The sequence below is a fragment of the Acomys minous genome (genome assembly GCF_964271855.1).
Source record: "Acomys minous genome assembly, chromosome: 15".
In the NCBI taxonomy this organism is placed as follows: domain Eukaryota; kingdom Metazoa; phylum Chordata; class Mammalia; order Rodentia; family Muridae; genus Acomys; species Acomys minous.
In genome coordinates, this window is record NC_140497.1 from 76,670,395 (window position 1) to 76,683,858 (window position 13,464).

Sequence of the window (13,464 nt, forward strand, 5' to 3'; positions counted from 1 at the left end):
CTGTTGTTGCACATGGTCTTAGCGACCTTTCCTGTTGCTGTGACAGAATACTCTAATGAAAGTAGCTTAAGGGAAAGAAAATGGGGATTATCCTGGCTCTCTGTTCACAGATCGAGTCTGTCATGGTGGGAAATGGTAACAGCAGGGACCTGCAGTGGTTGGTCCCAGGGTACCCAGAACCCGGAAGCTTAGAGTGCGTGATTCACGCTGCTGGTCAGCTTCCTTTCTGCACTTAACAGTTCAGGGTAGGGAATGCTGCCACCCACAGTGGGTGGATCCTCCTGACTAAATCAAGGCAGTCAAAGTACGCTTCCACAGGCATACCCACAGGCTCAACTGCCGGGTGATTGTAGTTTCTCAGGTTGATAACGCCAGCCACCATGCCTACCAAAGGGAAGTGTTCTTAGCTCTTTTGGGGTTCCCTGGTATGGGAAACCATTTCGCAATACGGAAGTTTGCTTACTTGGATTTAGCAGAGATATCACAAAATTTGAATCCCCTCTAAATCTCTTACAGGCCTTCTGATTCTATCAGGCCACTGAGAGTACTATTCCCCTTGGTTATGTCACCTATAAGAGATCTTGCTGATTTCTTAAAAATCCCTCCTGCTACATGGCAGTACCTCAGTGGAAGTGGAACAGCGTTATATTGTAGAAACCTTGAACATTATCCTGGAATTCTGTCTACCACCATTATTATTTTTTTTTTTAAAGACACTATTTCTGAGTAGTATTTTGAATGAGAAATGTCCCCCCACAGGCTCATGGATTTGAACATTTTGGACCCCTGTGGTGACACTGTCTGGGGAAGCCTATGGGGAAGTACAGTCTTGGAGGGGGAAATGCATGATGGGCTTTGAGAGTTTCTAGCCACCCCACCCCGCACCCCGTGCCACTTGCAGTTTCTCCCTACTTTGTGCTTGCAGTTGTAGGTGTGACCTTCTAGCTTGCTGCTCCTGCTGCCACTCCTGCGTTTGCTGCCTTGCCTCCCTGTCACAGGAGATCCTCACCTCTCAGACACAGGAAGACAAGGCAAGCTTGTCCTTCCGTACCCGGCCTTGCTCATGGCATTTTATCATAGCTACAGAAAGTGAGCAATACACCGAGGAGAGTTCTTGCAATCGTAGGGATGCTTTATATATTTTTCTCCTCTCCTAAATTTGGCTAGCCATTTCCAAAATGTGTTTAACCGTAAACAGCCATCATTAAGATGTGACCGTTTTTCTTATGTGTATCATCAACCAGCAATTGAAATTTGCTTTCAATGTATTTTGATTACTTTATTTTCTCTTTATTTCTTTTTTTAAAAAAAGATTTATTTTTTATTTATTATGTGTACAGTGCTCTGCTTGCATGTACTCCTGCAAGCCAGAAGAGGGCGCCATATCACATTACAGATGGATAGGAGCCACCGTGTGGTTGCTGGGAATTGAACTCAGGACCTTTAGAAGAACAGGCAGAGCTCTTAACTACTGAGCCATCTCTCCAGCCCTTCTCTTTATATCTTACTGCTTGATAATAGCATACATATATATCATATGCTTTTATCCGTTGATACCCACTACTCCCACTGAACCCTTTTGCCTTCTGAACAATTTTCTTTATTAAAATATTACCTGTGCCATTTCTTGGACTTACTCACAGGCATTTTTTTATTATTATTATTGTGTGGTCTGGGTAGTTTTTTGCCAACTTGGCACACATTAGAGACAATTGGGAAGAGGGAATCACGGCGAGGAATGACCTGCCTCAGCTGGCTTGTGTGCATATCTGGACAGTGTGTGGGTTGTGTTAGCCCTGGCCAGGGGTCCTGGCTTGTTGAAAGTATGCTGAGCAAGCCACAGGGAACAACACAGTAAACACTCCCTTCCATGACTTCTGTTCCAGCTTCTGCCTCCATGTTCCTTTCATAGTTTCCCTGATTATGAACTGTAAAGTATAAGCCAAGTAGACCTTCTCTTCTTCAAGTTGTTTTTGGTCAGTATTTCATCAATGCATCAATAGGCAAACATTGTAATAACTTAATTGTATTTTAGTAGCCTGTTAAAGAAAAAATATATTAATGTCATATTCAAATTAAACTGCTATTAGTATTACTTTATTTAAAGTCATGGTTTCTCTGTGTAGCCCTGGCTGTCCTGGAACTCGCTTTGTAGACCAGGCTGGCCTTGAGCTCACAGAGCTGAGATTAAAGGCAGGCACTAATATGCCCAGCTCTGTTTTATAATTTTAATAACATCTGTAATTTAATTTTTTTCCAATGACAAGTGCCATTAAAGTAATAATAGCATATTTAGTTTTTCCTATCCTAGTTTTATAGTTTAGGTTAAATTTTTCTTAAAGTCTAGATTAAACCTAGAACTACCTAGGTTTTACAATTTAATGTTAAATAGAAATATTAATAGGAATCATCTTTGTTCACATTCTGTTTCTAGAGGCAAAGCTGTTAATACTCCACTGTGGGATCTGATGTTTACTATGTATTTTGGGCATATAACTTGCACCAGGTTTTCACCCTGTCTTCACAACTCTATCTAAAATTGAAAATGAATTCTAATTAAAGCCCCATTAACAATTTTGTGAGCTTCCAGGAAGTGGAAATCTTGGGAGTCATTCTGAATTTGCGCCTACCACAGTTTTAAGAAATGAATATTCAAGTATTTTAAATATTTAAAATGAATATTTCTGAATAGTTGAGACTGATAATATTAGAATGTCTATGAAAGTGTGAAGGATGCAGAACACCCAAGATCCAAAGGAAGACAAATAGATAGATGGAATCATGGCCTACCAGAATCACGGCTTGTTCTGCCCATTTCACTTTGGAGTGTGTGTGTGTGTGTGTGTGTGTGTGTGTGTGTGTGTGTGTGTGCATGCACCCTAGTGCTTGTGTGCCTATGCATACACCACACACACACACACACAACATACACACACACACGTGAGTATGTGTGTGTAAACTTATCTTTTGAAACTGTGTCTCTCATTGGCACTGGGCGCTTGATGACTAGGTGAGGCTGTTTGGCAGGAGTCCCAGGAATCCACCTGTTTCAGCCTTCTTAGCTTTTGGTTGTGAGCAGTCACGCCTATGCCTGTGTGTGTGCGTGTGTGTATATGTGTGTGTGTGTGGTGTGTGTGTGTGTGTGTGTGTGTGTGTGTGTGTGTGTGTGTGTGTGTGTCTTTTGGTGACTGAACTCAGCTCCTCATGCCTATTTTCTGTTTAAGTTATCACTCTGGCCCCTCACTTCTGATTTTTTAAATAGAGAGACTTATTTTATAACCCAGATGCCATGAAAGCTTGGAAGTTTTCCTGCCTGAGTCTCCTGAGTGCTGGAATTACAGGCATACTCCACCATACCCAGCTCTAAACCAAAACTTAATATTAGAGAAAAAGAAAATCATTTCATAAGAAAGATCAATTCTGAAAGTTTTATCTTATATGCCCAGTCATATGCATTGAGAAGACATGGAACAAACTGCACAAAATGATAATTAATAAACCTTTATTTCAGTGTCTTATCCTCAATGACCAATGAAATACTATAGTTAGAAAATCAATGAAGGTATAAAATACTTGAACAAAAGTAAGACTCAGCTTTTTCTAAGTACAGTCTACACAGCCATGTACCTTAAATAGCAGAAATGCACATGATGTAATTACCAAAGTAGAACATCTTCCTTGAAACAGAAGATGAAACAGGTCAATAAGATCACGTAGATTCAAATTGCAGCCACCATATTCTTTAAGTATAATGGAATCAAAATAGTCACATTAGACACTGACAAATAACCAAACATTCACATTCTTCCAAATAGACTCTGACTCAGAGACAATCAGAGGCACAATGCGTATCTTGAAATGAATATATTAAACATTTTAAAAGTAAGATCGATCAGTGCTGCTTGTGAAGTTACTCTTAAATTGGACAGTGGATTAACAGAAATCTGTCACTGTGATGCTTAGCTTTAATGTGCTTGTCCACCCACCTCAGTTTGCATAATGCTACATAACTCAAAGATACATGAAATACAAACTTAACACCTAAGGAGCATTCCTTGCAAAATTTCTATTTGCTATAATCTAGAGTACTTTTGAGCTGGCTGGATCCACATGACTGGTTTTCAAGCTTTGAAAGGAGAACGAAGGCTACAGAGCTGAGTCAGTGGGTCAGGTGATGCTACGCATTCAGAGGGCACATGCTGGCTCACAGTCAGCTGTAACTCCACTGCCTGGGGGACCGGACACCCCTTTCTGACCTCTGAGGACACCAGGTATGCATGTGGTGCACACACATGTGTGCGGGCAAAAACACTCATGCACATAAAAGGAAATAAATACGTCTTAAAAAACTTACAAATTAAATCTAAAAATGAAGACGTGAAATCTTAGGCTACACTTCACAGTCATGTGACTAATTATTGCTTGTCACTGTTATTTCTCCTGGAAACAGTCAACTCTAAACACTGCTAGAAAGAGCACCACACATTCGTGTTCTCTATGGTCTTTGTTGAAGACCAGAAAGTGAGCATATGTGCTCCATGCCATTGCTTGTATCATTAGGCATCAAAAAAAAAAAAAAAAAAATCACAACATCTGCAAGCCCCTGTTTTAATTAGATCCTGAAGTAATGGCTGCAGCTGAGCCATTTATTGCTTCTGTAAACGAGAGCCAGTAGAGGGAAGATGCTTTTCCTAATATCACTTCTGAGTGAGGAGTGTAATGGCAGAAGCATAGGTGCAAGCTGCTGGGAGAGGAGAGTGAACTGTCCTCTGATGTCATGCCAGTAGCCCAAGAGACACAGCAGGGTCAACATCTCCCGGCGAGGGTGTAGGGTGGCGAAAGAGGCTCCACTGATCCCAAAGCAGGGAACACCCAGAGCTCATGGATGCCTCCACACAGAGGGAAATAGTGTAAACTGCCAGCCATGGAATATCAATCTTCATAAATGCATGGCTTGATTCTTAAATAATAATATCTTTATTTAAATATGGTATGGTTTTAGAATTTTGTGTGTGTTACTATAGAACAAAATCTGGAGGTATACTCCAGTTATCCAATTATGGTTAACCCACTTGATTTGTCTTCCAAATTAATGGCTAAATATTTTTATTACTGAAAAGTGAAAATTATTATGAAATTAAAATACACATCATAAATAGCCTCTGAACAGCTGCAGTTTTCCAGAGCAATAATTTGCTGTCGCAGGATGTTGGTTGCTGAAAATGATTATGTCTATTTTCCTCCTTTTTGAAGATTAACAGTATCAACAAAATTCATTTTTTATAGTTAAAACTTGCTTTTTTAGAAAGTATTACGCCATAAAATTGCAAGGGAGATTTTCCAATTGCTTACAGAATAGATCCTTAAAAATTTTCAACATACACTGCTTTGCAGAAAAATGAGGTTTTCATAATATTAACTGAGACCAGAAAAGCATGTCAGATTTATAAGACCATTTGCTCCTACAATGCCATACAAGTGGAAGGCTTTTTGAAGAGGGCTGGCTGGGAACACTTCATTATTTTGAATGCTGGATTAATGTTCATAGTATTCTGTTGCTCACTTTTATGCAGGGGTGGGTGTGAGACACAGTATATTATGCAATGATTTTGTCATGTATCAGTGATGATATTAACAGTCTAATGCTAAACAGGTTTTGAGGAAATGAGGAGGGGAAAAATGACTTACTATATTTACCCTGAAACAAGATTCAATCTGCCGCTGTATTCAGTGCTATATTTTTCATTATCCTACAAGCATATGTTGGGACTGCTACAGATGATGGAGTTAGCTGCTGGGCAGACTTACCACCAATGATTTCCATCTTTGTTTTAATAAGAAGAATGAGCAGATTGTTTGTGACCTTTGTCAAGGGCTTCACAGAAGACAAGAAAACTAACCGCAAAACTGCTAGCCTGGAGCCCTGCTGAATATTCAAAGCCACCTTTCCTAGGCTAAAATGTCTTAAGACAAAGTCATTCTTATTGATGGAGCCCTGTCTGAAAAAAAAAAAAAGTCCAGAAACTAAAGGTAAAATACATTTCACACTTTGCTTTAATAAAATTCCATGTTGAATAGTATTTGTAAGTGACCCTGTCCTATTTGGAGTGAAAACATATTTCCTTAAGGTTAACACATCCTTAAAGATAATAATGTGGCATTTAAGAGGCAGAGGAAGGTAGATCTCTAGGATTGAAGGCCAGCCTCATCTTCCGTCCTCAAACAAGAGTTAGTGTGGCATTCCAATTGTGTTTCCTTGTTTGTTTTGTTGTTTTGTTTTTTTTAGACAGAGAGAGAAGTTTGGCTTGTAGGAGATATTCTTAGTTTTCTTATTAAATCTAATTATTGTGGAGAGTAGTCTGTTTTCCTGAGTAGAAAATCTACATTCTGCACCTACATCTATCATAACAAATCTCTAGCTTGAAAGATATGCATGTATTCTAGACAGATTTGATCCTATATGTAGACAAATAAATAGCTTTTAAATGACTTTGATTTTATTGGCATCATTAAAACAAAAAGTCCTGAGCTAGGATAAATTCAAGTCACTCATCTTTTAGTGAAACATGGACAACATTCATCTTTGAGGCCTGGCTGTGAAATGACTCGCTGAACAATGAAGAGACAGCCAACAGGTAAAGCTGCTCTGTGTCTGTCTCTTTTAAAACCAGTAAACACAGTACAAGTAATGTGAATGTTAAATTTTTGGCCTTTTATACTTTTTTTTAAAAATTATAAGCACAGTTTATTTTGCTGAGTATAATTTACTTCCTTAAGTCTTATAGTTATTTAGGTACAAGAAAGTAAGATTAATTAGGAAAAGTCAGTTAACTATTTTAAAAGCCTGTGCTTTTCGTGAGTGATTTATAAATCTCAAACCCATATATTTAATGATGGCAGTGCCTTAAATTGTCTTTCCTTGGACAGTTGCTATATAAGGTGTTGTTACCAGGTGATGACAGTATCTAACAGTTTGTGAGTAGTCGACCATGTCCCAGGGAGCTTGCCTCAGAATGTAAAGGAGCACAACGATCCATTTATTTAAAAATGTCTTGGAATGAAAAAGAAGGAAATGTAGCTGGAGCCAGTGTTCTCAGAGCCCCTGACTCGGGTACCAGAACGGCGCTTTGAGAAGGATGCTGAAGGACCCTGCTGAACTAGACTTGGCAGTTTAGAATCAATTCCCTGTTGGGTTCCCTTTGCTGAAATCACACATCTGTTGCTCTTGTTAGGGTCAGCTTAGAACCTGGATGAAAACATGACTCAAACCTCATGGATGCTTCCCACAGATGCTCTTCTGTACCTGCACCGAAGCGTTGTTGTGACTCCGAAGGCCTCCGTTGAGAGTTTACGGGGAAGAACGCTGAACAACAGCACTAAGACAAGAGCTTAAGACCTGCCTCAATTGATCTTAGAATGTTATTTCTTTGAAAGAAGAGAGTAATTTTTATTTAGGAATAATCCATTAATTTCATTATTGAAATGCATAAACCACATTTTAAAAGTCACAAGGACTTCTGTGTTACAGCCATCCTACTCTATCATTAACAAACAGAGAGGTTTCAAGGGCAATATTGTAAACCAATGCTGTGAGTTTGCCCAGATTAAAAGACTAAAGCCTCTGACACTGAATTCCAATCATATAATTTTATGTACGTGCATCTGTTAGTTGAAAAATTTAATATACACTGTCAAAATTTTTTAAACGGAAAGCTGTTTTGTAACATATTTTAAATGAACAAAATGGAATACAGTGTTATTCTCTTAGCTTGTTTCATTCTTGTTTGTTTTTTTAAAGCGTCAGCAAAGAATTCCTGTCACAACATTAAAGAAAAAAGGCCAGTCTTCAGCGGTGCAATAGATAATGAACAAATATGAAAATAAAACTGATTAATCAGAAGACACAGATGAGTAAATTAGGACTTAGAGATATGGGGAACTGTGAAGTAATCATTTGTGTAAAAATTAGATAGCTTGAGGAATGTGTCTAGTCTGTCTTGTCAGTCCTGTAGGAAGTGACGTACAACTGACAGACTGTGTAGCTCTACTGTTCCAGTTCAGTGTTGAATAGTTTGATGTAATATGGGCATGACATCTCTTTTCAGCGTTCAAATTCCTCAGGGAAGTTTAGTGAACGTTACTGGTTTTGATTTTCCTTAGCCCTTCAGCGCAAAGTATGGGTGTTCGCTAAGCAGAGTCCTGGGACTACGAATCACTAGAGACCAGGACATATGATGTGAGCTGGCTCACAGGGTGGGTCATCTACATGGCTTTCCTGAATAGATGTGTTAGAAAACCACTGTTTTATCAGTTCATGTTGATTGACTGTAAGACTACAGTGGCTGAAGAAATTCACACAGAAAAGCGTGCTCCTAGTGGGCAGGAGTCATATTCTTCATATCAAGACATCTTGAGAGAAAGACTGTTACATGAATACAGATTCCTATTGTATGTCTTTTTTCTTTTCAAGAGTTCTAAAATCTTGATTGTATATGTTTCGGCAGTACAGTATAATTTGATGCACATGTAATAGCATCTAATGATAAGATCAGGGTGGTCAACATTTCCTCCCTGTTAGCATTTAATACTGTTTGATTAACACATAATGTTTGTACACATTATGCAGTTTGTACGTCTTCTCATGGTATCATAGGCTTAGCTAACTCCGTTTTAACCTGCTGAGAACATGGTGTGGCTAGACTTCACATGGTAAACGTTAGTCCAGGAGGAGGTGTGACATAAAAGTAAAGGGTGACACTGGGGGCAGGAAACCACATGTGAAGTAACTGTGGGAAAACCTCAGACACACCTCAGGACAGCTGTCATTAGATATTTGCAAGACAAGACCCTCAATTTCTTATCACACAACATCTTTTAGATATTAGAGGGGAAACTACATTAAAATAGAAGAGATACGAGCAAGCATTAGGTGATGATGCTTAGATAGGTCTTTGTCTAGAAGCAGATGTGATAATCTTGTGTTATAATGTATTCTAACCACCTATCACTTGGTCCCCTCCCAATGTAAGAGGCCCCTTCAGTTACCCTTTTCCCCTTGGCCGTTCAGTGTATACACATGTTAACAAAGGACCAGCGCCCGCTCAGGCTCCCTTGCTTATCTAGCTCCAGAGTCTGATAGTTGTGGACTCTGCTTTTCATATTTTTTTTTCTCTCTCTCTCTCTCTATGAATTTCAAGATTAGAAGCTTCGAGAAGAGATCCTATCTTATGACATTTGTTTCGATCATTAAACGGATACAGCAGCCACTAACAGTGCAATCTGCCAAACGGTTCTTGCATTCTTTTGTCTACTTTGAATAGGTCCTTTTTGACCAAAGAACCATGGCAGAAATTTCTACAATTTTATTTTCTTTTGTAAAAGCTGATTGGCTATACGCCAAGAGATCCAAGCCAGATTGTCTTTGGAAATTGAAACTAAAAACCTCTGCTTGTGATCAGAGATACCTAGATGCTACGATTCACTAATGCAGTTTTGATACCCGCACTTGAAAATATTCTGTATGAACAATTGGGGAGTCTAGCAAAATAGTTTTTGACATTTTGCTAACATTAGTGCTTCAACACTGAACCATCTGCTAGAGAGTTCTGAGTCTGAATGAAAGGTGTAAACCTGGATTAGCATCGATACGGTTTTCTATCAAGTTTGGCTTAGTCTCATCCCCCTGGATGTTTTCCAGGTCCCCTTGCAAGCCAAGAATGCCATTGTGGAGTACAATGCCATATGTTAAGATTCAGATGACATATTACCTAAAAGTCATGAGTTATTATACCGTCTCTTTACAGAGCTGTGCTTAGAAATGTTTATGTAAATGCACCTCCAGTGGGGGGGGGCGGTGCAGTGGTGGGGGGGAAGGTATCCAGGGTTGGGCAACAGTTTGCATGGTGGCACTGATCTAACTCCCTCGTTTAGTCAGAGTGTTTCTCAGAAATAATCTAATCCTTTGATGAAAAACCAACACCATTTCTTTTTTTTCTTGTCTTTTGCTTTTTCTTAATAAACAGAATCCCATGTGGCAACCAGGAAGCCAGACTTGTTCAGAGCCTGCTAAGTCACCATGCAGGCCCAGGCTAGCCTTGACATTGCAGCCCAGGCTAGCCTTGACATTGCAGCCCAGGCTAGCCTTGACATTGCAGCCCAGGCTAGCCTTCACATTGCAGGCCCAGGCTAGCCTTCACATTGCAGCCCAGGCTAGCCTTGACATTGCAGCCCTCCGACCTCAGCTTCCTAAGAGCTAGGATTATAGGTGCGAGCCACCATTCCCAGAGCAACAAGATCTTTTTCTAAATGTATTGGATTTAGGGTAGAAAGAACAGGTGTGGGGATCCCTTATAAATAAGCTGCAAAACAATAAAAAATCATCAAGAAAAAGTGAAGTGATTCAAAAGCTAACTAAATTGCTTTATGTGCAGCCTCAGGAGTGGAGGTACAGGCCTTTAATCCCAGTGTTAAGGAGGCTACACATTGAAAGCCTGTGGTTTTTATTTGTTTGTTTCTTTGTTTGTTTAAGCTTATGTCTAAGGGCAAGTTAGCAATGGCAAAAGAACTTATCATGTAGCCCCAAAATTCATCAGTGTTAATGTACTTTTTCTTCATAAATATATGAATATATGTGAGTTTATATATACATATACATAGGCCAGTATACACACACACACACACACACACACACACACACACACATATACACACACGATTTACTCATGTGTGCATAGTGTTTCTAATTGTTAGAGATAATGCAGGTTCTAAACGGAGTTTGACCTTTTTCCTAATACCATTTGAGAAGTGAATAATCAGAGCTCATCTTTGGGCTTAGAAATAGTAAACTTCATTTGCACTTTTAATGACTTAGGTACTGCCAGCTTTTAATTTCTTTATGTGCAAATAAAAAAAATCAGCACTTTGAGCTAGAAAATGGACTTGCATGGCCTCAGCTACATTTCCTTATTCTGTCCCCCCTTACCTTGAAACAAGTTTGAGATGAATGTGTAAGGGTTTCACTAATCTGGGTACATTGGAAGTTTTCCTGTCTTATTTGCATTTTATAGCCCAAGTTTTAAGTAATGAAAACTAAGTGTTTGTATTGCTCTTACAATATTTGAACCAACCATTTAATTAATGTTTAATGTTAAAAGAAAGTAATATTCTTGATGGTCAAAATGGCTGTTGTAATCTTCTGAATATGTGGCATTTGTCACATATCATTACCATGCAGTAGCAATGGTAATAGTCAAGACTGGTATTATAGAATCACATGTAGGAGACATATTTCTGTGCAGTATCATGAATAATTGAATTTGCCAGGAAGTCTCTCTCTCTCTCTCTCTCTCTCTCTCTCTCTCTCTCTCTCTCTCTCTCTCTCTCTGTGTGTGTGTGTGTGTGTGTGTGTGTGTGTGTGTATTTTCCAGAGAGGGTGTCTCACTATGTAAGCCTATCTGGCATAGAATTTGTCTGGTCAGGAACTTGGTTTATAGACCAGGCTGGCCTTGAAATAGCAAATTTCTGCATGCTCTCTGACTCTCTGTCTCTGTCTGTCTGTCTGTCTGTCTGTCTGTCTGTCTGTCTGTCTGTCTCTCTCTCTCTCTCTCTCTCTCTCTGTGTGTGTGTGTGTGTGTGTGTGTATTCCATGGTGTGTATGACATTCAAGAGTCAAAAATGTTACCATGCATATCGAGTCAAAATTTTAAAACCCTTAATTTTTTGAGAAATTATGTGAAAAAGACATGAATCTCTAGACCCAAGCTTGCTGGACAGCATTTTCTCAGCTCTAGTGGAGCATAGCAAGTATCCCAGCAAGCTCAGTGTCGCTGTGGGATCAGCCCCACGTGACTGCATGTGGGATCAGCATGATCGGCTGTCACTGGTTTCCCTGACATCTGTCCCCACAGTGAGACAAGCTGCAACATGAATTATTGAAGATGTACACATGCAGATCTGTGTCATGACTATGCCAAATAATACGTTTTGCCACACTCTTGAGAGCTGAAAGGAGGCATGGTTGACATCATCTTTAACCCCTTTGACAATCTGCTACCACGTTACAGATTAAAATGAAACTCATGACTATGGCACTCACTCTATGACAGGCTGTGTCTTAGATACGCATGAAACACCCCCACACCCCTCCAAGAGCTTTTATCTGCTCATTTCTAGCAGCTATTTGCCACGTGCTTTGAATATACCCACTTTATAAATATTTCCTGCACTAGATCATTAATATCCCATATTTAAATGATTAAAAAAAAAGAAACAATCTCATTTGTAGAGTGATTTGAGTTTCCCAGCGTACTGTACATTGTGCTACTGAGGAAGTCTCTATAATTAGAACATTGAAGCAGCTCATAAAAATAAAAAATATTTGCATCAAAAAATGTTCATGTGGCAGCGTTTAGACAATGTGCTTAATAGTCTTACTAATCTGGCAATATTAGCCAGGGCAAAGGTCTAAGGTTCTGTCTTTTGTAAACTTCATGCTGTATAAATGAGCTGTCACAATAGAATCACCTCCAACTTATTACAGCTTGCATATAGCACTCAAGTATATCTGGTGCATGGACTCCTACATGTGTATAAGACTATGGCTGTATTAACACTTAGATGACATATATTGAAAGTCATGTAGCAAATGATATTTTTCTACTACTGATGCTACTGGTAATTCAATTATTCAGCTATAATCTGTAGGGCCTTAAGGAAGCTGCTGACACTCTCTGTGTCTCAGTTTTACCATTAAGATAGTATCAAGCCTGGCGGATCTGGGCCCAGGGGCCCTGAACAAACTGTTGCACCAACCAAGGACAATGCATGCAGAGAACGTAGACCCCCCTATTCAGATATAGCCAATGGGCAGCTCATTCCCCACGGTTGTGAGGGGAATGGGGACTACCTCTGACATGAATTCTGGTGCTCCCAAGTTGATCACCTCCCCTTGGCAGGGAGACCATGCAGGAACAGAGAGGAAGGGGATGCAGACTATTGGGATGAGACCTGAAAGGCTGTGATCAGACAATGGGGGAGGAGGGCCCCCCCCCCCCCGTCAGAGTCTAAGGGAGGGGAATAGGTTGGAAGAGGGAGGGATGGTGGGAAAAGGAAGACACAAGCAAGGGGATAACAATCAGGGGATGTAATATGAATAAATTATAATAAATAAACAAAGAAAAAAGATAGCACGACACACTTGCCTATCAAGCAGCATTGTCACATAATGAAACACTACTGGTTTGACAAATTCAGAACTGGAGTATTTGTTCCCCGTAACTTGTATCTCAGCAGCCAATATCTGTCACAATGGGGTGTTCCACTAAAGATATATGCCTATTGCAATGGTATTGGCCCTTGGAAAAGAAGGCAAGTGGGTTTTTCAGCAATTAAGGCCTTTCTTCCTCACTTTACATAGCTACCCCCCCTCCCTACGCCCGTGTTTCCTTTTTTAATTCTCACTTGGGA